The sequence below is a fragment of the Chiloscyllium plagiosum genome, unplaced genomic scaffold (genome assembly GCF_037043375.1).
Source record: "Chiloscyllium plagiosum isolate Xiang-an unplaced genomic scaffold, Cpla_swu_hap1 HiC_scaffold_42, whole genome shotgun sequence".
Taxonomy (NCBI): Eukaryota; Metazoa; Chordata; class Chondrichthyes; order Orectolobiformes; family Hemiscylliidae; genus Chiloscyllium; species Chiloscyllium plagiosum.
This window is the reverse complement of record NW_028270180.1, coordinates 105,484,649-105,507,426: the sequence shown is the minus strand read 5'-3', so window position 1 is coordinate 105,507,426 and position 22,778 is coordinate 105,484,649. Positions and strand designations below refer to the sequence as shown.

General features: G+C 45.1%; 3 non-coding genes across 3 annotated transcripts; all 3 read left to right on the top strand.

Moving 5' to 3' along the window:
- Positions 1-1,272: 1,272 nt before the first annotated feature.
- Positions 1,273-1,345, top strand: trnav-cac (transfer RNA valine (anticodon CAC)). The gene has a single exon. It is a non-coding gene; the product is annotated as a tRNA-Val (tRNA).
- Positions 1,346-4,632: 3,287 nt separating this feature from the next.
- Positions 4,633-4,705, top strand: trnav-cac (transfer RNA valine (anticodon CAC)). Its single transcript has one exon. It is a non-coding gene; the product is annotated as a tRNA-Val (tRNA).
- A 3,287-nt stretch (positions 4,706-7,992) lies between these two features.
- trnav-cac (transfer RNA valine (anticodon CAC)) lies at positions 7,993-8,065 on the top strand. Its single transcript has one exon. It is a non-coding gene; the product is annotated as a tRNA-Val (tRNA).
- The last annotated feature ends 14,713 nt before the right edge of the window (positions 8,066-22,778 follow it).

The window sequence follows — 22,778 nt, the reverse complement described above, 5'->3', positions numbered from 1 at the left end:
GTGAAACGAAGTCCTACGGTGACTCTACTCGTTGTTATTGGGTTTCTAGCTAATGGGAAAATCGTTCCAATGAATTTCGATGTCATACCTTATTGAATTTCTCCCACTTCCTTCATTTCCGACTTGGGAACATCGGAAGGGAAAGGTAATCTAATCGAGACTGTGATTGGTGAAATTCACTTTTTACGGCCAATTCTTATTATGTTCTTTCTTTCTCTCATTTCAGCATTGTCTGGAAAGCGGTGGTGCACTAAGGCTGCAGTATGTTTGAAAGAGTCGTTTGGAAATGCCCTGTTGTTAGTTGTGAGATTACTTTATGACTCATGCCCTCAGACTGTATCACATTTAGCATTCATGCATCTCTGTGTCTGAAAATGCATGAGGTATGCCAGTTTTGTTTGTGTTCCGTGTTAAATGCTTTCTGTTTTGCGATTCGCTCAATACATTTCGATTTAACAGGGTTTCTGAGGTAACTTTCAGCAGCAAAAATCCTCAGCTGAGGATCTGGGAAAATTTCACAGAATATGGTCAGTCGGAGCTAAACTAAGGAAGGCGTTCGTTTCTGCAGTGTTTCACAATACTACCTTTCCCGTGAGCAGTCGAACAGACTAAATGATTGTGCCACAGACTGCGATGGCAAGCTCCGCTAAAAAGTAATCCTTTAAAGCCGGTGGAAGCAACACGACGTTATTGGGGTACACCGTGGAAAAAGATACTTCGGTGGACCTCATCCATGCTCACCACATAGCCAAAATTAAACAAGTCGCGTTCCCCAGCATTTGGCCGCAATCCCTCTAAACGCTTCCTATCAAGAAACTCAACCGATTACCTTTGCAATTTTCTGAGTGTAATAGCCTTCTCCACTTCCTCTGGTGATCATTCCAAACACGCACAACCTTCTTTGTGAGAAATGTGCCTCAGGTCCTTTGTCACTTTCAGCACACTCACCTTAAAGCTAAGCTGTCGAGTTTTCAACTCACACCAACTTGGGTAAAACACGTAAATACTCAGTTTACCACCCTTCCATAAGGTCATGTCGCAGCTGTTACGCTGCAAGGAAAGTCGTCCCAGCCTATTCCACCTCGCCCTACGGTACAAACATCGACGACATCTTTGTCTATATTTTGTCATCAATTTAACGTGTCTTTTTTTTTACGTTTTCAAGATGTCAATTACGCTGGACAACAACGAGCTATTGGAAACAGAAAGGTGAAACGGATTCAGCTTTCAGTGCTGCACGCCACGGAGCCGCCGCACGGCCGGCTGTGGCTTGTTTCTGTAGTGTAGTGGTCATCACGTTCGCCTCACACGCGAAAGGTCCCCAGTTCGAAACTGGGCAGAAACTGCTTTGTTCTTCAAATGCAGCCTTTTACATGGACAAGAGCTGAGCTTTCTTGCATGCTTTCACATCTGCAAACCTGCCTTCGAATTTGCTTGAACAAATCTGCTCTCGTAGTGAAATGTTATGCAATTCCATTTAATTACAGTGCAAAGCGTTGTTAACTTTTTCTCCAACCTGGTTCTGATTACATGCCACTCTGTTTGAGAGTGTATTTACCGCCTTCTGATCCTTCCACGAAAAGCAGTACCGCATTTGCATTCCTTGTGCAGGCGGCTCGGTTCACAGACAGGAAAGATGCAGATGCTCTGGTGTCACAGCGCACCACGAATTCCTGAACTTGTCTGTCTGTCAAATGTACCCCAAGGTAGTCTCAGAAAGACCTCATTTGGAAGCTGTCAATCGTTATTCAACGTGCGAGAATTGGCACCAGATGTCTTGAATCAGATGTTCTGGAGCAATTCGCACGTTAGTGGCTCATTCAATCAACAATAGCAATTAAAGAAATTACACTCTCAGAGGAACCTTTCGACTTGCGCATTCATAGCGTCTCTAGTATTAAGGTCCGCCCCGAGATCTAAGTCATGTTGGAACTGAAACGGAGGAATCGACAGAGAGGCTATAGAATGACATCGCTTCCATTTGGTTTTCTTCAAATCACTGACGAGCAGGAAAATGTAAACGGGGAGGGCGAGTGGAGAAGTGAGGCAGTTGCAGCTCTGGTGAAATTCCTTCTTTGTGATTCACTCAGCAACCAGAGACGTGAAGGTGACTCAGGCGTGAAAGCTCTTCACATCGAGAACAAAAAGCACTCAAGGGCAGTTAGCGCCTCTTCCGGAGTGGGGGTGGGGTGAGGTAATTACCTTTTGACTTCTGTCACTATGTTCAGAAACTGGCTTTTAGATTGAGGTGAACAGAAACTGCATTTCTAAAAAGCACCACCGAATTTAGCAAAATTTATTGAGTCGCTTCTCCTCGATTCCCACACAGGTTTCCAACTCAGTTGGTATCCATGTGGCTCATGTCCAGGAGTGAACATCTCAGCAGCAAATTGCACGGTTAAGGTAAAAGGCAAGGAAAGTGGCATCTCGAACTGGCTCCGAGGTCAGAGCATTCTCACAATGTGATCTGTCGTTCTCGGATTGTAATGCTACCTCCGGTTTTTGGGTGGAGAACATTCTTTGGGACTCTTATTCTGAAAAAAAAAACAGACACAGTGACTGAAACTATGCTGCACGGTATGATGTGGAACACGGCTTGCTCAGGTTTGTGCATTTTCACTGTAGTCCGGTGTGTTTCGTATTCCGTGTAAACGTGAAAGTCGTCCTGTTTCGAGCAATGGGTGAAATCATTTAGCAAAGCAAGAATGGAAATTCCCGTAATGTCAAGCAGCTCATGGTTATTTTACCAAATCATAAGCGAACCCATATTCTCACGCACTGACAGATACATTTGTAGCTGAAAAGAGTCTGAGAAGATAGACTCAGCTTACCATTGATTTTTGTCTGGATTGATGGGCTATCAATATCTGCTGCGAAATTGACATTGTAGCCGGGCACATCCCAGCAGCTGTGCGAGTCCGAGAGGAATCATGGAACCCCATTTCATGTGACTTTGCATCTGTTGTTATGCAGGAGCACAATTTGAAATACAAGAAAATGAGGCGGCGCGGCCGGCTTGTAGTTTGGCCGAGCGGTCTAAGGCGCTGGATCCAGGTTCCAGTCTCGAAAGGGGCGTGGGTTCGAATCCCACCAGTGCCATTTCTGCTGATCCACTCCAACGCTGCAGCTTGTTAAAATGCTGTTTCGGTGCCCACTGTATATTGATGTTGAAAACAAAAGTAAAATGGGTTTGCTTCCCAGGGAATTAACTGTGGTGTGGGATACTGCCAAGTATTTCAAAATGTCTCTACTGTCATGATCGTGTTCGCCTCCCGCGCGGAAAATCCCAAACAGTTCTGCCGTCCCAGGCAAGTTGAGCTTTTACTGGAACCGAATGGAGACTGTTATTTCATCGCTGTTGTGAAACGAAGTCCTACGGTGACTCTACTCGTTGTTATTGGGTTTCTAGCTAATGGGAAAATCGTTCCAATGAATTTCGATGTCATACCTTATTGAATTTCTCCCACTTCCTTCATTTCCGACTTGGGAACATCGGAAGGGAAAGGTAATCTAATCGAGACTGTGATTGGTGAAATTCACTTTTTACGGCCAATTCTTATTATGTTCTTTCTTTCTCTCATTTCAGCATTGTCTGGAAAGCGGTGGTGCACTAAGGCTGCAGTATGTTTGAAAGAGTCGTTTGGAAATGCCCTGTTGTTAGTTGTGAGATTACTTTATGACTCATGCCCTCAGACTGTATCACATTTAGCATTCATGCATCTCTGTGTCTGAAAATGCATGAGGTATGCCAGTTTTGTTTGTGTTCCGTGTTAAATGATTTCTGTTTTGCGATTCGCTCAATACATTTCGATTTAACAGGGTTTCTGAGGTAACTTTCAGCAGCAAAAATCCTCAGCTGAGGATCTGGGAAAATTTCACAGAATATGGTCAGTCGGAGCTAAACTAAGGAAGGCGTTCGTTTCTGCAGTGTTTCACAATACTACCTTTCCCGTGAGCAGTCGAACAGACTAAATGATTGTGCCACAGACTGCGATGGCAAGCTCCGCTAAAAAGTAATCCTTTAAAGCCGGTGGAAGCAACACGACGTTATTGGGGTACGCCGTGGAAAAAGATACTTCGGTGGACCTCGTCCATGCTCACCACATAGCCAAAATTAAACAAGTCGCGTTCCCCAGCATTTGGCCGCAATCCCTCTAAACGCTTCCTATCAAGAAACTCAACCGATTACCTTTGCAATTTTCTGAGTGTAATAGCCTTCTCCACTTCCTCTGGTGATCATTCCAAACACGCACAACCTTCTTTGTGAGAAATGTGCCTCAGGTCCTTTGTCACTTTCAGCACACTCACCTTAAAGCTAAGCTGTCGAGTTTTCAACTCACACCAACTTGGGTAAAACACGTAAATACTCAGTTTACCACCCTTCCATAAGGTCATGTCGCAGCTGTTACGCTGCAAGGAAAGTCGTCCCAGCCTATTCCACCTCGCCCTACGGTACAAACATCGACGACATCTTTGTCTATATTTTGTCATCAATTTAACGTGTCTTTTTTTTTACGTTTTCAAGATGTCAATTACGCTGGACAACAACGAGCTATTGGAAACAGAAAGGTGAAACGGATTCAGCTTTCAGTGCTGCACGCCACGGAGCCGCCGCACGGCCGGCTGTGGCTTGTTTCTGTAGTGTAGTGGTCATCACGTTCGCCTCACACGCGAAAGGTCCCCAGTTCGAAACTGGGCAGAAACTGCTTTGTTCTTCAAATGCAGCCTTTTACATGGACAAGAGCTGAGCTTTCTTGCATGCTTTCACATCTGCAAACCTGCCTTCGAATTTGCTTGAACAAATCTGCTCTCGTAGTGAAATGTTATGCAATTCCATTTAATTACAGTGCAAAGCGTTGTTAACTTTTTCTCCAACCTGGTTCTGATTACATGCCACTCTGTTTGAGAGTGTATTTACCGCCTTCTGATCCTTCCACGAAAAGCAGTACCGCATTTGCATTCCTTGTGCAGGCGGCTCGGTTCACAGACAGGAAAGATGCAGATGCTCTGGTGTCACAGCGCACCACGAATTCCTGAACTTGTCTGTCTGTCAAATGTACCCCAAGGTAGTCTCAGAAAGACCTCATTTGGAAGCTGTCAATCGTTATTCAACGTGCGAGAATTGGCACCAGATGTCTTGAATCAGATGTTCTGGAGCAATTCGCACGTTAGTGGCTCATTCAATCAACAATAGCAATTAAAGAAATTACACTCTCAGAGGAACCTTTCGACTTGCGCATTCATAGCGTCTCTAGTATTAAGGTCCGCCCCGAGATCTAAGTCATGTTGGAACTGAAACGGAGGAATCGACAGAGAGGCTATAGAATGACATCGCTTCCATTTGGTTTTCTTCAAATCACTGACGAGCAGGAAAATGTAAACGGGGAGGGCGAGTGGAGAAGTGAGGCAGTTGCAGCTCTGGTGAAATTCCTTCTTTGTGATTCACTCAGCAACCAGAGACGTGAAGGTGACTCAGGCGTGAAAGCTCTTCACATCGAGAACAAAAAGCACTCAAGGGCAGTTAGCGCCTCTTCCGGAGTGGGGGTGGGGTGAGGTAATTACCTTTTGACTTCTGTCACTATGTTCAGAAACTGGCTTTTAGATTGAGGTGAACAGAAACTGCATTTCTAAAAAGCACCACCGAATTTAGCAAAATTTATTGAGTCGCTTCTCCTCGATTCCCACACAGGTTTCCAACTCAGTTGGTATCCATGTGGCTCATGTCCAGGAGTGAACATCTCAGCAGCAAATTGCACGGTTAAGGTAAAAGGCAAGGAAAGTGGCATCTCGAACTGGCTCCGAGGTCAGAGCATTCTCACAATGTGATCTGTCGTTCTCGGATTGTAATGCTACCTCCGGTTTTTGGGTGGAGAACATTCTTTGGGACTCTTATTCTGAAAAAAAAAACAGACACAGTGACTGAAACTATGCTGCACGGTATGATGTGGAACACGGCTTGCTCAGGTTTGTGCATTTTCACTGTAGTCCGGTGTGTTTCGTATTCCGTGTAAACGTGAAAGTCGTCCTGTTTCGAGCAATGGGTGAAATCATTTAGCAAAGCAAGAATGGAAATTCCCGTAATGTCAAGCAGCTCATGGTTATTTTACCAAATCATAAGCGAACCCATATTCTCACGCACTGACAGATACATTTGTAGCTGAAAAGAGTCTGAGAAGATAGACTCAGCTTACCATTGATTTTTGTCTGGATTGATGGGCTATCAATATCTGCTGCGAAATTGACATTGTAGCCGGGCACATCCCAGCAGCTGTGCGAGTCCGAGAGGAATCATGGAACCCCATTTCATGTGACTTTGCATCTGTTGTTATGCAGGAGCACAATTTGAAATACAAGAAAATGAGGCGGCGCGGCCGGCTTGTAGTTTGGCCGAGCGGTCTAAGGCGCTGGATCCAGGTTCCAGTCTCGAAAGGGGCGTGGGTTCGAATCCCACCAGTGCCATTTCTGCTGATCCACTCCAACGCTGCAGCTTGTTAAAATGCTGTTTCGGTGCCCACTGTATATTGATGTTGAAAACAAAAGTAAAATGGGTTTGCTTCCCAGGGAATTAACTGTGGTGTGGGATACTGCCAAGTATTTCAAAATGTCTCTACTGTCATGATCGTGTTCGCCTCCCGCGCGGAAAATCCCAAACAGTTCTGCCGTCCCAGGCAAGTTGAGCTTTTACTGGAACCGAATGGAGACTGTTATTTCATCGCTGTTGTGAAACGAAGTCCTACGGTGACTCTACTCGTTGTTATTGGGTTTCTAGCTAATGGGAAAATCGTTCCAATGAATTTCGATGTCATACCTTATTGAATTTCTCCCACTTCCTTCATTTCCGACTTGGGAACATCGGAAGGGAAAGGTAATCTAATCGAGACTGTGATTGGTGAAATTCACTTTTTACGGCCAATTCTTATTATGTTCTTTCTTTCTCTCATTTCAGCATTGTCTGGAAAGCGGTGGTGCACTAAGGCTGCAGTACGTTTGAAAGAGTCGTTTGGAAATGCCCTGTTGTTAGTTGTGAGATTACTTTATGACTCATGCCCTCAGACTGTATCACATTTAGCATTCATGCATCTCTGTGTCTGAAAATGCATGAGGTATGCCAGTTTTGTTTGTGTTCCGTGTTAAATGATTTCTGTTTTGCGATTCGCTCAATACATTTCGATTTAACAGGGTTTCTGAGGTAACTTTCAGCAGCAAAAATCCTCAGCTGAGGATCTGGGAAAATTTCACAGAATATGGTCAGTCGGAGCTAAACTAAGGAAGGCGTTCGTTTCTGCAGTGTTTCACAATACTACCTTTCCCGTGAGCAGTCGAACAGACTAAATGATTGTGCCACAGACTGCGATGGCAAGCTCCGCTAAAAAGTAATCCTTTAAAGCCGGTGGAAGCAACACGACGTTATTGGGGTACGCCGTGGAAAAAGATACTTCGGTGGACCTCGTCCATGCTCACCACATAGCCAAAATTAAACAAGTCGCGTTCCCCAGCATTTGGCCGCAATCCCTCTAAACGCTTCCTATCAAGAAACTCAACCGATTACCTTTGCAATTTTCTGAGTGTAATAGCCTTCTCCACTTCCTCTGGTGATCATTCCAAACACGCACAACCTTCTTTGTGAGAAATGTGCCTCAGGTCCTTTGTCACTTTCAGCACACTCACCTTAAAGCTATGCTGTCGAGTTTTCAACTCACACCAACTTGGGTAAAACACGTAAATACTCAGTTTACCACCCTTCCATTAGGTCATGTCGCAGCTGTTACGCTGCAAGGAAAGTCGTCCCAGCCTATTCCACCTCGCCCTACGGTACAAACATCGACGACATCTTTGTCTATATTTTGTCATCAATTTAACGTGTCTTTTTTTTTACGTTTTCAAGATGTCAATTACGCTGGACAACAACGAGCTATTGGAAACAGAAAGGGGAAACGGATTCAGCTTTCAGTGCTGCACGCCACGGAGCCGCCGCCCGGCCGGCTGTGGCTTGTTTCTGTAGTGTAGTGGTCATCACGTTCGCCTCACACGCGAAAGGTCCCCAGTTCGAAACTGGGCAGAAACTGCTTTGTTCTTCAAATGCAGCCTTTTACATGGACAAGAGCTGAGCTTTCTTGCATGCTTTCACATCTGCAAACCTGCCTTCGAATTTGCTTGAACAAATCTGCTCTCGTAGTGAAATGTTATGCAATTCCATTTAATTACAGTGCAAAGCGTTGTTAACTTTTTCTCCAACCTGGTTCTGATTACATGCCACTCTGTTTGAGAGTGTATTTACCGCCTTCTGATCCTTCCACGAAAAGCAGTACCGCATTTGCATTCCTTGTGCAGGCGGCTCGGTTCACAGACAGGAAAGATGCAGATGCTCTGGTGTCACAGCGCACCACGAATTCCTGAACTTGTCTGTCTGTCAAATGTACCCCAAGGTAGTCTCAGAAAGACCTCATTTGGAAGCTGTCAATCGTTATTCAACGTGCGAGAATTGGCACCAGATGTCTTGAATCAGATGTTCTGGAGCAATTCGCACGTTAGTGGCTCATTCAATCAACAATAGCAATTAAAGAAATTACACTCTCAGAGGAACCTTTCGACTTGCGCATTCATAGCGTCTCTAGTATTAAGGTCCGCCCCGAGATCTAAGTCATGTTGGAACTGAAACGGAGGAATCGACAGAGAGGCTATAGAATGACATCGCTTCCATTTGGTTTTCTTCAAATCACTGACGAGCAGGAAAATGTAAACGGGGAGGGCGAGTGGAGAAGTGAGGCAGTTGCAGCTCTGGTGAAATTCCTTCTTTGTGATTCACTCAGCAACCAGAGACGTGAAGGTGACTCAGGCGTGAAAGCTCTTCACATCGAGAACAAAAAGCACTCAAGGGCAGTTCGCGCCTCTTCCGGAGTGGGGGTGGGGTGAGGTAATTACCTTTTGACTTCTGTCACTATGTTCAGAACCTGGCTTTTAGATTGAGGTGAACAGAAACTGCATTTCTAAAAAGCACCACCGAATTTAGCAAAATTTATTGAGTCGCTTCTCCTCGATTCCCACACAGGTTTCCAACTCAGTTGGTATCCATGTGGCTCATGTCCAGGAGTGAACATCTCAGCAGCAAATTGCACGGTTAAGGTAAAAGGCAAGGAAAGTGGCATCTCGAACTGGCTCCGAGGTCAGAGCATTCTCACAATGTGATCTGTCGTTCTCGGATTGTAATGCTACCTCCGGTTTTAGGGTGGAGAACATTCTTTGGGACTCTTATTCTGAAAAAAAAAACAGACACAGTGACTGAAACTATGCTGCACGGTATGATGTGGAACACGGCCTGCTCAGGTTTGTGCATGTTCACTGTAGTCCGGTGTGTTTCGTATTCCGTGTAAACGTGAAAGTCGTCCTGTTTCGAGCAATGGGTGAAATCATTTAGCAAAGCAAGAATGGAAATTCCCGTAATGTCAAGCAGCTCATGGTTATTTTACCAAATCATAAGCGAACCCATATTCTCACGCACTGACAGATACATTTGTAGCTGAAAAGAGTCTGAGAAGATAGACTCAGCTTACCATTGATTTTTGTCTGGATTGATGGGCTATCAATATCTGCTGCGAAATTGACATTGTAGCCGGGCACATCCCAGCAGCTGTGCGAGTCCGAGAGGAATCATGGAACCCCATTTCATGTGACTTTGCATCTGTTGTTATGCAGGAGCACAATTTGAAATACAAGAAAATGAGGCGGCGCGGCCGGCTTGTAGTTTGGCCGAGCGGTCTAAGGCGCTGGATCCAGGTTCCAGTCTCGAAAGGGGCGTGGGTTCGAATCCCACCAGTGCCATTTCTGCTGATCCACTCCAACGCTGCAGCTTGTTAAAATGCTGTTTCGGTGCCCACTGTATATTGATGTTGAAAACAAAAGTAAAATGGGTTTGCTTCCCAGGGAATTAACTGTGGTGTGGGATACTGCCAAGTATTTCAAAATGTCTCTACTGTCATGATCGTGTTCGCCTCCCGCGCGGAAAATCCCAAACAGTTCTGCCGTCCCAGGCAAGTTGAGCTTTTACTGGAACCGAATGGAGACTGTTATTTCATCGCTGTTGTGAAACGAAGTCCTACGGTGACTCTACTCGTTGTTATTGGGTTTCTAGCTAATGGGAAAATCGTTCCAATGAATTTCGATGTCATACCTTATTGAATTTCTCCCACTTCCTTCATTTCCGACTTGGGAACATCGGAAGGGAAAGGTAATCTAATCGAGACTGTGATTGGTGCAATTCACTTTTTACGGCCAATTCTTATTATGTTCTTTCTTTCTCTCATTTCAGCATTGTCTGGAAAGCGGTGGTGCACTAAGGCTGCAGTATGTTTGAAAGAGTCGTTTGGAAATGCCCTGTTGTTAGTTGTGAGATTACTTTATGACTCATGCCCTCAGACTGTATCACATTTAGCATTCATGCATCTCTGTGTCTGAAAATGCATGAGGTATGCCAGTTTTGTTTGTGTTCCGTGTTAAATGCTTTCTGTTTTGCGATTCGCTCAATACATTTCGATTTAACAGGGTTTCTGAGGTAACTTCCAGCAGCAAAATTCCTCAGCTGAGGATCTGGGAAAATTTCACAGAGTATGGTCAGTCGGAGCTAAACTAAGGAAGGCGTTCGTTTCTGCAGTGTTTCACAATACTACCTTTCCCGTGAGCAGTCGAACAGACTAAATGATTGTGCCACAGACTGCGATGGCAAGCTCCGCTAAAAAGTAATCCTTTAAAGCCGGTGGAAGCAACACGACGTTATTGGGGTACACCATGGAAAAAAGATACTTCGGTGGACCTCGTCCATGCTCACCACATAGCCAAAATTAAACAAGTCGCGTTCCCCAGCATTTGGCCGCAATCCCTCTAAACGCTTCCTATCAAGAAACTCAACCGATTACCTTTGCAATTTTCTGAGTGTAATAGCCTTCTCCACTTCCTCTGGTGATCATTCCAAACACGCACAACCTTCTTTGTGAGAAATGTGCCTCAGGTCCTTTGTCACTTTCAGCACACTCACCTTAAAGCTATGCTGTCGAGTTTTCAACTCACACCAACTTGGGTAAAACACGTAAATACTCAGTTTACCACCCTTCCATAAGGTCATGTCGCAGCTGTTACGCTGCAAGGAAAGTCGTCCCAGCCTATTCCACCTCGCCCTACGGTACAAACATCGACGACATCTTTGTCTATATTTTGTCATCAATTTAACGTGTCTTTTTTTTTACGTTTTCAAGATGTCAATTACGCTGGACAACAACGAGCTCTTGGAAACAGAAAGGTGAAACGGATTCAGCTTTCAGTGCTGCACGCCACGGAGCCGCCGCAAGGCCGGCTGTGGCTTGTTTCTGTAGTGTAGTGGTCATCACGTTCGCCTCACACGCGAAAGGTCCCCAGTTCGAAACTAGGCAGAAACTGCTTTGTTCTTCAACTGCAGCCTTTTACATGGACAAGAGCTGAGCTTTCTTGCATGCTTTCACATCTGCAAACCTGCCTTCGAATTTGCTTGAACAAATCTGCTCTCGTAGTGAAATGTTATGCAATTCCATTTAATTACAGTGCAAAGCGTTGTTAACTTTTTCTCCAACCTGGTTCTGATTACATGCCACTCTGTTTGAGAGTGTATTTACCGCCTTCTGATCCTTCCACGAAAAGCAGTACCGCATTTGCATTCCTTGTGCAGGCGGCTCGGTTCACAGACAGGAAAGATGCAGATGCTCTGGTGTCACAGCGCACCACGAATTCCTGAACTTGTCTGTCTGTCAAATGTACCCCAAGGTAGTCTCAGAAAGACCTCATTTGGAAGCTGTCAATCGTTATTCAACGTGCGAGAATTGGCACCAGATGTCTTGAATCAGATGTTCTGGAGCAATTCGCACGTTAGTGGCTCATTCAATCAACAATAGCAATTAAAGAAATTACACTCTCAGAGGAACCTTTCGACTTGCGCATTCATAGCGTCTCTAGTATTAAGGTCCGCCCCGAGATCTAAGTCATGTTGGAACTGAAACGGAGGAATCGACAGAGAGGCTATAGAATGACATCGCTTCCATTTGGTTTTCTTCAAATCACTGACGAGCAGGAAAATGTAAACGGGGAGGGCGAGTGGAGAAGTGAGGCAGTTGCAGCTCTGGTGAAATTCCTTCTTTGTGATTCACTCAGCAACCAGAGACGTGAAGGTGACTCAGGCGTGAAAGCTCTTCACATCGAGAACAAAAAGCACTCAAGGGCAGTTAGCGCCTCTTCCGGAGTGGGGGTGGGGTGAGGTAATTACCTTTTGACTTCTGTCACTATGTTCAGAAACTGGCTTTTAGATTGAGGTGAACAGAAACTGCATTTCTAAAAAGCACCACCGAATTTAGCAAAATTTATTGAGTCGCTTCTCCTCGATTCCCACACAGGTTTCCAACTCAGTTGGTATCCATGTGGCTCATGTCCAGGAGTGAACATCTCAGCAGCAAATTGCACGGTTAAGGTAAAAGGCAAGGAAAGTGGCATCTCGAACTGGCTCCGAGGTCAGAGCATTCTCACAATGTGATCTGTCGTTCTCGGATTGTAATGCTACCTCCGGTTTTAGGGTGGAGAACATTCTTTGGGACTCTTATTCTGAAAAAAAAAACAGACACAGTGACTGAAACTATGCTGCACGGTATGATGTGGAACACGGCCTGCTCAGGTTTGTGCATTTTCACTGTAGTCCGGTGTGTTTCGTATTCCGTGTAAACGTGAAAGTCGTCCTGTTTCGAGCAATGGGTGAAATCATTTAGCAAAGCAAGAATGGAAATTCCCGTAATGTCAAGCAGCTCATGGTTATTTTACCAAATCATAAGCGAACCCATATTCTCACGCACTGACAGATACATTTGTAGCTGAAAAGAGTCTGAGAAGATAGACTCAGCTTACCATTGATTTTTGTCTGGATTGATGGGCTATCAATATCTGCTGCGAAATTGACATTGTAGCCGGGCACATCCCAGCAGCTGTGCGAGTCCGAGAGGAATCATGGAACCCCATTTCATGTGACTTTGCATCTGTTGTTATGCAGGAGCACAATTTGAAATACAAGAAAATGAGGCGGCGCGGCCGGCTTGTAGTTTGGCCGAGCGGTCTAAGGCGCTGGATCCAGGTTCCAGTCTCGAAAGGGGCGTGGGTTCGAATCCCACCAGTGCCATTTCTGCTGATCCACTCCAACGCTGCAGCTTGTTAAAATGCTGTTTCGGTGCCCACTGTATATTGATGTTGAAAACAAAAGTAAAATGGGTTTGCTTCCCAGGGAATTAACTGTGGTGTGGGATACTGCCAAGTATTTCAAAATGTCTCTACTGTCATGATCGTGTTCGCCTCCCGCGCGGAAAATCCCAAACATTTCTGCCGTCCCAGGCAAGTTGAGCTTTTACTGGAACCGAATGGAGACTGTTATTTCATCGCTGTTGTGAAACGAAGTCCTACGGTGACTCTACTCGTTGTTATTGGGTTTCTAGCTAATGGGAAAATCGTTCCAATGAATTTCGATGTCATACCTTATTGAATTTCTCCCACTTCCTTCATTTCCGACTTGGGAACATCGGAAGGGAAAGGTAATCTAATCGAGACTGTGATTGGTGCAATTCACTTTTTACGGCCAATTCTTATTATGTTCTTTCTTTCTCTCATTTCAGCATTGTCTGGAAAGCGGTGGTGCACTAAGGCTGCAGTATGTTTGAAAGAGTCGTTTGGAAATGCCCTGTTGTTAGTTGTGAGATTACTTTATGACTCATGCCCTCAGACTGTATCACATTTAGCATTCATGCATCTCTGTGTCTGAAAATGCATGAGGTATGCCAGTTTTGTTTGTGTTCCGTGTTAAATGCTTTCTGTTTTGCTCAATACATTTCGATTTAACAGGGTTTCTGAGGTAACTTTCAGCAGCAAAAATCCTCAGCTGAGGATCTGGGAAAATTTCACAGAATATGGTCAGTCGGAGCTAAACTAAGGAAGGCGTTCGTTTCTGCAGTGTTTCACAATACTACCTTTCCCGTGAGCAGTCGAACAGACTAAATGATTGTGCCACAGACTGCGATGGCAAGCTCCGCTAAAAAGTAATCCTTTAAAGCCGGTGGAAGCAACACGACGTTATTGGGGTACACCGTGGAAAAAGATACTTCGGTGGACCTCGTCCATGCTCACCACATAGCCAAAATTAAACAAGTCGCGTTCCCCAGCATTTGGCCGCAATCCCTCTAAACGCTTCCTATCAAGAAACTCAACCGATTACCTTTGCAATTTTCTGAGTGTAATAGCCTTCTCCACTTCCTCTGGTGATCATTCCAAACACGCACAACCTTCTTTGTGAGAAATGTGCCTCAGGTCCTTTGTCACTTTCAGCACACTCACCTTAAAGCTATGCTGTCGAGTTTTCAACTCACACCAACTTGGGTAAAACACGTAAATACTCAGTTTACCACCCTTCCATAAGGTCATGTCGCAGCTGTTACGCTGCAAGGAAAGTCGTCCCAGCCTATTCCACCTCGCCCTACGGTACAAACATCGACGACATCTTTGTCTATATTTTGTCATCAATTTAACGTGTCTTTTTTTTTACGTTTTCAAGATGTCAATTACGCTGGACAACAACGAGCTATTGGAAACAGAAAGGTGAAACGGATTCAGCTTTCAGTGCTGCACGCCACGGAGCCGCCGGACGGCCGGCTGTGGCTTGTTTCTGTAGTGTAGTGGTCATCACGTTCGCCTCACACGCGGAAGGTCCCCAGTTCGAAACTGGGCAGAAACTGCTTTGTTCTTCAACTGCAGCCTTTTACATGGACAAGAGCTGAGCTTTCTTGCATGCTTTCACATCTGCAAACCTGCCTTCGAATTTGCTTGAACAAATCTGCTCTCGTAGTGAAATGTTATGCAATTCCATTTAATTACAGTGCAAAGCGTTGTTAACTTTTTCTCCAACCTGGTTCTGATTACATGCCACTCTGTTTGAGAGTGTATTTACCGCCTTCTGATCCTTCCACGAAAAGCAGTACCGCATTTGCATTCCTTGTGCAGGCGGCTCGGTTCACAGACAGGAAAGATGCAGATGCTCTGGTGTCACAGCGCACCACGAATTCCTGAACTTGTCTGTCTGTCAAATGTACCCCAAGGTAGTCTCAGAAAGACCTCATTTGGAAGCTGTCAATCGTTATTCAACGTGCGAGAATTGGCACCAGATGTCTTGAATCAGATGTTCTGGAGCAATTCGCACGTTAGTGGCTCATTCAATCAACAATAGCAATTAAAGAAATTACACTCTCAGAGGAACCTTTCGACTTGCGCATTCATACCGTCTCTAGTATTAAGGTCCGCCCCGAGATCTAAGTCATGTTGGAACTGAAACGGAGGAATCGACAGAGAGGCTATAGAATGACATCGCTTCCATTTGGTTTTCTTCAAATCACTGACGAGCAGGAAAATGTAAACGGGGAGGGCGAGTGGAGAAGTGAGGCAGTTGCAGCTCTGGTGAAATTCCTTCTTTGTGATTCACTCAGCAACCAGAGACGTGAAGGTGACTCAGGCGTGAAAGCTCTTCACATCGAGAACAAAAAGCACTCAAGGGCAGTTAGCGCCTCTTCCGGAGTGGGGGTGGGGTGAGGTAATTACCTTTTGACTTCTGTCACTATGTTCAGAAACTGGCTTTTAGATTGAGGTGAACAGAAACTGCATTTCTAAAAAGCACCACCGAATTTAGCAAAATTTATTGAGTCGCTTCTCCTCGATTCCCACACAGGTTTCCAACTCAGTTGGTATCCATGTGGCTCATGTCCAGGAGTGAACATCTCAGCAGCAAATTGCACGGTTAAGGTAAAAGGCAAGGAAAGTGGCATCTCGAACTGGCTCCGAGGTCAGAGCATTCTCACAATGTGATCTGTCGTTCTCGGATTGTAATGCTACCTCCGGTTTTAGGGTGGAGAACATTCTTTGGGACTCTTATTCTGAAAAAAAAAACAGACACAGTGACTGAAACTATGCTGCACGGTATGATGTGGAACACGGCCTGCTCAGGTTTGTGCATTTTCACTGTAGTCCGGTGTGTTTCGTATTCCGTGTAAACGTGAAAGTCGTCCTGTTTCGAGCAATGGGTGAAATCATTTAGCAAAGCAAGAATGGAAATTCCCGTAATGTCAAGCAGCTCATGGTTATTTTACCAAATCATAAGCGAACCCATATTCTCACGCACTGACAGATACATTTGTAGCTGAAAAGAGTCTGAGAAGATAGACTCAGCTTACCATTGATTTTTGTCTGGATTGATGGGCTATCAATATCTGCTGCGAAATTGACATTGTAGCCGGGCACATCCCAGCAGCTGTGCGAGTCCGAGAGGAATCATGGAACCCCATTTCATGTGACTTTGCATCTGTTGTTATGCAGGAGCACAATTTGAAATACAAGAAAATGAGGCGGCGCGGCCGGCTTGTAGTTTGGCCGAGCGGTCTAAGGCGCTGGATCCAGGTTCCAGTCTCGAAAGGGGCGTGGGTTCGAATCCCACCAGTGCCATTTCTGCTGATCCACTCCAACGCTGCAGCTTGTTAAAATGCTGTTTCGGTGCCCACTGTATATTGATGTTGAAAACAAAAGTAAAATGGGTTTGCTTCCCAGGGAATTAACTGTGGTGTGGGATACTGCCAAGTATTTCAAAATGTCTCTACTGTCATGATCGTGTTCGCCTCCCGCGCGGAAAATCCCAAACATTTCTGCCGTCCCAGGCAAGTTGAGCTTTTACTGGAACCGAATGGAGACTGTTATTTCATCGCTGTTGTGAAACGAAGTCCTACGGTGACTCTACTCGTTGTTATTGGGTTTCTAGCTAATGGGAAAATCGTTCCAATGAATTTCGATGTCATACCTGATTGAATTTCTCCCACTTCCTTCATTTCCGACTTGGGAACATCGGAAGGGAAAGGTAATCTAATCGAGACTGTGATTGGTGAAATTCACTTTTTACGGCCAATTCTTATTATGTTCTTTCTTTCTCTCATTTCAGCATTGTCTGGAAAGCGGTGGTGCACTAAGGCTGCAGTATGTTTGAAAGAGTCGTTTGGAAATGCCCTGTTGTTAGTTGTGAGATTACTTTATGACTCATGCCCTCAGACTGTATCACATTTAGCATTCATGCATCTCTGTGTCTGAAAATGCATGAGGTATGCCAGTTTTGTTTGTGTTCCGTGTTAAATGCTTTCTGTTTTGCGATTCGCTCAATACATTTCGATTTAACAGGGTTTCTGAGGTAACTTTCAGCAGCAAAAATCCTCAGCTGAGGATCTGGGAAAATTTCACAGAATATGGTCAGTCGGAGCTAAACTAAGGAAGGCGTTCGTTTCTGCAGTGTTTCACAATACTACCTTTCCCGTGAGCAGTCGAACAGACTAAATGATTGTGCCACAGACTGCGATGGCAAGCTCCGCTAAAAAGTAATCCTTTAAAGCCGGTGGAAGCAACACGTCGTTATTGGGGTACACCGTGGAAAAAGATACTTCGGTGGACCTCGTCCATGCTCACCACATAGCCAAAATTAAACAAGTCGCGTTCCCCAGCATTTGGCCGCAATCCCTCTAAACGCTTCCTATCAAGAAACTCAACCGATTACCTTTGCAATTTTCTGAGTGTAATAGCCTTCTCCACTTCCTCTGGTGATCATTCCAAACACGCACAACCTTCTTTGTGAGAAATGTGCCTCAGGTCCTTTGTCACTTTCAGCACACTCACCTTAAAGCTATGCTGTCGAGTTTTCAACTCACACCAACTTGGGTAAAACACCTAAATACTCAGTTTACCACCCTTCCATAAGGTCATGTCGCAGCTGTTACGCTGCAAGGAAAGTCGTCCCAGCCTATTCCACCTCGCCCTACGGTACAAACATCGACGACATCTTTGTCTATATTTTGTCATCAATTTAACGTGTCTTTTTTTTTACGTTTTCAAGATGTCAATTACGCTGGACAACAACGAGCTATTGGAAACAGAAAGGTGAAACGGATTCAGCTTTCAGTGCTGCACGCCACGGAGCCGCCGCACGGCCGGCTGTGGCTTGTTTCTGTAGTGTAGTGGTCATCACGTTCGCCTCACACGCGGAAGGTCCCCAGTTCGAAACTGGGCAGAAACTGCTTTGTTCTTCAACTGCAGCCTTTTACATGGACAAGAGCTGAGCTTTCTTGCATGCTTTCACATCTGCAAACCTGCCTTCGAATTTGCTTGAACAAATCTGCTCTCGTAGTGAAATGTTATGCAATTCCATTTAATTACAGTGCAAAGCGTTGTTAACTTTTTCTCCAACCTGGTTCTGATTACATGCCACTCTGTTTGAGAGTGTACTTACCGCCTTCTGATCCTTCCACGAAAAGCAGTACCGCATTTGCATTCCTTGTGCAGGCGGCTCGGTTCACAGACAGGAAAGATGCAGATGCTCTGGTGTCACAGCGCACCACGAATTCCTGAACTTGTCTGTCTGTCAAATGTACCCCAAGGTAGTCTCAGAAAGACCTCATTTGGAAGCTGTCAATCGTTATTCAACGTGCGAGAATTGGCACCAGATGTCTTGAATCAGATGTTCTGGAGCAATTCGCACGTTAGTGGCTCATTCAATCAACAATAGCAATTAAAGAAATTACACTCTCAGAGGAACCTTTCGACTTGCGCATTCATAGCGTCTCTAGTATTAAGGTCCGCCCCGAGATCTAAGTCATGTTGGAACTGAAACGGAGGAATCGACAGAGAGGCTATAGAATGACATCGCTTCCATTTGGTTTTCTTCAAATCACTGACGAGCAGGAAAATGTAAACGGGGAGGGCGAGTGGAGAAGTGAGGCAGTTGCAGCTCTGGTGAAATTCCTTCTTTGTGATTCACTCAGCAACCAGAGACGTGAAGGTGACTCAGGCGTGAAAGCTCTTCACATCGAGAACAAAAAGCACTCAAGGGCAGTTAGCGCCTCTTCCGGAGTGGGGGTGGGGTGAGGTAATTACCTTTTGACTTCTGTCACTATGTTCAGAAACTGGCTTTTAGATTGAGGTGAACAGAAACTGCATTTCTAAAAAGCACCACCGAATTTAGCAAAATTTATTGAGTCGCTTCTCCTCGATTCCCACACAGGTTTCCAACTCAGTTGGTATCCATGTGGCTCATGTCCAGGAGTGAACATCTCAGCAGCAAATTGCACGGTTAAGGTAAAAGGCAAGGAAAGTGGCATCTCGAACTGGCTCCGAGGTCAGAGCATTCTCACAATGTGATCTGTCGTTCTCGGATTGTAATGCTACCTCCGGTTTTTGGGTGGAGAACATTCTTTGGGACTCTTATTCTGAAAAAAAAAACAGACACAGTGACTGAAACTATGCTGCACGGTATGATGTGGAACACGGCTTGCTCAGGTTTGTGCATTTTCACTGTAGTCCGGTGTGTTTCGTATTCCGTGTAAACGTGAAAGTCGTCCTGTTTCGAGCAATGGGTGAAATCATTTAGCAAAGCAAGAATGGAAATTCCCGTAATGTCAAGCAGCTCATGGTTATTTTACCAAATCATAAGCGAACCCATATTCTCACGCACTGACAGATACATTTGTAGCTGAAAAGAGTCTGAGAAGATAGACTCAGCTTACCATTGATTTTTGTCTGGATTGATGGGCTATCAATATCTGCTGCGAAATTGACATTGTAGCCGGGCACATCCCAGCAGCTGTGCGAGTCCGAGAGGAATCATGGAACCCCATTTCATGTGACTTTGCATCTGTTGTTATGCAGGAGCACAATTTGAAATACAAGAAAATGAGGCGGCGCGGCCGGCTTGTAGTTTGGCCGAGTGGTCTAAGGCGCTGGATCCAGGTTCCAGTCTCGAAAGGGGCGTGGGTTCGAATCCCACCAGTGCCATTTCTGCTGATCCACTCCAACGCTGCAGCTTGTTAAAATGCTGTTTCGGTGCCCACTGTATATTGATGTTGAAAACAAAAGTAAAATGGGTTTGCTTCCCAGGGAATTAACTGTGGTGTGGGATACTGCCAAGTATTTCAAAATGTCTCTACTGTCATGATCGTGTTCGCCTCCCGCGCGGAAAATCCCAAACAGTTCTGCCGTCCCAGGCAAGTTGAGCTTTTACTGGAACCGAATGGAGACTGTTATTTCATCGCTGTTGTGAAACGAAGTCCTACGGTGACTCTACTCGTTGTTATTGGGTTTCTAGCTAATGGGAAAATCGTTCCAATGAATTTCGATGTCATACCTTATTGAATTTCTCCCACTTCCTTCATTTCCGACTTGGGAACATCGGAAGGGAAAGGTAATCTAATCGAGACTGTGATTGGTGAAATTCACTTTTTACGGCCAATTCTTATTATGTTCTTTCTTTCTCTCATTTCAGCATTGTCTGGAAAGCGGTGGTGCACTAAGGCTGCAGTATGTTTGAAAGAGTCGTTTGGAAATGCCCTGTTGTTAGTTGTGAGATTACTTTATGACTCATGCCCTCAGACTGTATCACATTTAGCATTCATGCATCTCTGTGTCTGAAAATGCATGAGGTATGCCAGTTTTGTTTGTGTTCCGTGTTAAATGCTTTCTGTTTTGCGATTCGCTCAATACATTTCGATTTAACAGGGTTTCTGAGGTAACTTTCAGCAGCAAAAATCCTCAGCTGAGGATCTGGGAAAATTTCACAGAATATGGTCAGTCGGAGCTAAACTAAGGAAGGCGTTCGTTTCTGCAGTGTTTCACAATACTACCTTTCCCGTGAGCAGTCGAACAGACTAAATGATTGTGCCACAGACTGCGATGGCAAGCTCCGCTAAAAAGTAATCCTTTAAAGCCGGTGGAAGCAACACGACGTTATTGGGGTACACCGTGGAAAAAGATACTTCGGTGGACCTCATCCATGCTCACCACATAGCCAAAATTAAACAAGTCGCGTTCCCCAGCATTTGGCCGCAATCCCTCTAAACGCTTCCTATCAAGAAACTCAACCGATTACCTTTGCAATTTTCTGAGTGTAATAGCCTTCTCCACTTCCTCTGGTGATCATTCCAAACACGCACAACCTTCTTTGTGAGAAATGTGCCTCAGGTCCTTTGTCACTTTCAGCACACTCACCTTAAAGCTATGCTGTCGAGTTTTCAACTCACACCAACTTGGGTAAAACACGTAAATACTCAGTTTACCACCCTTCCATAAGGTCATGTCGCAGCTGTTACGCTGCAAGGAAAGTCGTCCCAGCCTATTCCACCTCGCCCTACGGTACAAACATCGACGACATCTTTGTCTATATTTTGTCATCAATTTAACGTGTCTTTTTTTTTACGTTTTCAAGATGTCAATTACGCTGGACAACAACGAGCTATTGGAAACAGAAAGGTGAAACGGATTCAGCTTTCAGTGCTGCACGCCACGGAGCCGCCGCACGGCCGGCTGTGGCTTGTTTCTGTAGTGTAGTGGTCATCACGTTCGCCTCACACGCGAAAAGTCCCCAGTTCGAAACTGGGCAGAAACTGCTTTGTTCTTCAACTGCAGCCTTTTACATGGACAAGAGCTGAGCTTTCTTGCATGCTTTCACATCTGCAAACCTGCCTTCGAATTTGCTTGAACAAATCTGCTCTCGTAGTGAAATGTTATGCAATTCCATTTAATTACAGTGCAAAGCGTTGTTAACTTTTTCTCCAACCTGGTTCTGATTACATGCCACTCTGTTTGAGAGTGTATTTACCGCCTTCTGATCCTTCCACGAAAAGCAGTACCGCATTTGCATTCCTTGTGCAGGCGGCTCGGTTCACAGACAGGAAAGATGCAGATGCTCTGGTGTCACAGCGCACCACGAATTCCTGAACTTGTCTGTCTGTCAAATGTACCCCAAGGTAGTCTCAGAAAGACCTCATTTGGAAGCTGTCAATCGTTATTCAACGTGCGAGAATTGGCACCAGATGTCTTGAATCAGATGTTCTGGAGCAATTCGCACGTTAGTGGCTCATTCAATCAACAATAGCAATTAAAGAAATTACACTCTCAGAGGAACCTTTCGACTTGCGCATTCATAGCGTCTCTAGTATTAAGGTCCGCCCCGAGATCTAAGTCATGTTGGAACTGAAACGGAGGAATCGACAGAGAGGCTATAGAATGACATCGCTTCCATTTGGTTTTCTTCAAATCACTGACGAGCAGGAAAATGTAAACGGGGAGGGCGAGTGGAGAAGTGAGGCAGTTGCAGCTCTGGTGAAATTCCTTCTTTGTGATTCACTCAGCAACCAGAGACGTGAAGGTGACTCAGGCGTGAAAGCTCTTCACATCGAGAACAAAAAGCACTCAAGGGCAGTTAGCGCCTCTTCCGGAGTGGGGGTGGGGTGAGGTAATTACCTTTTGACTTCTGTCACTATGTTCAGAAACTGGCTTTTAGATTGAGGTGAACAGAAACTGCATTTCTAAAAAACACCACCGAATTTAGCAAAATTTATTGAGTCGCTTCTCCTCGATTCCCACACAGGTTTCCAACTCAGTTGGTATCCATGTGACTCATGTCCAGGAGTGAACATCTCAGCAGCAAATTGCACGGTTAAGGTAAAAGGCAAGGAAAGTGGCATCTCGAACTGGCTCCGAGGTCAGAGCATTCTCACAATGTGATCTGTCGTTCTCGGATTGTAATGCTACCTCCGGTTTTAGGGTGGAGAACATTCTTTGGGACTCTTATTCTGAAAAAAAAACAGACACAGTGACTGAAACTATACTGCACGGTATGATGTGGAACACGGCCTGCTCAGGTTTGTGCATGTTCACTGTAG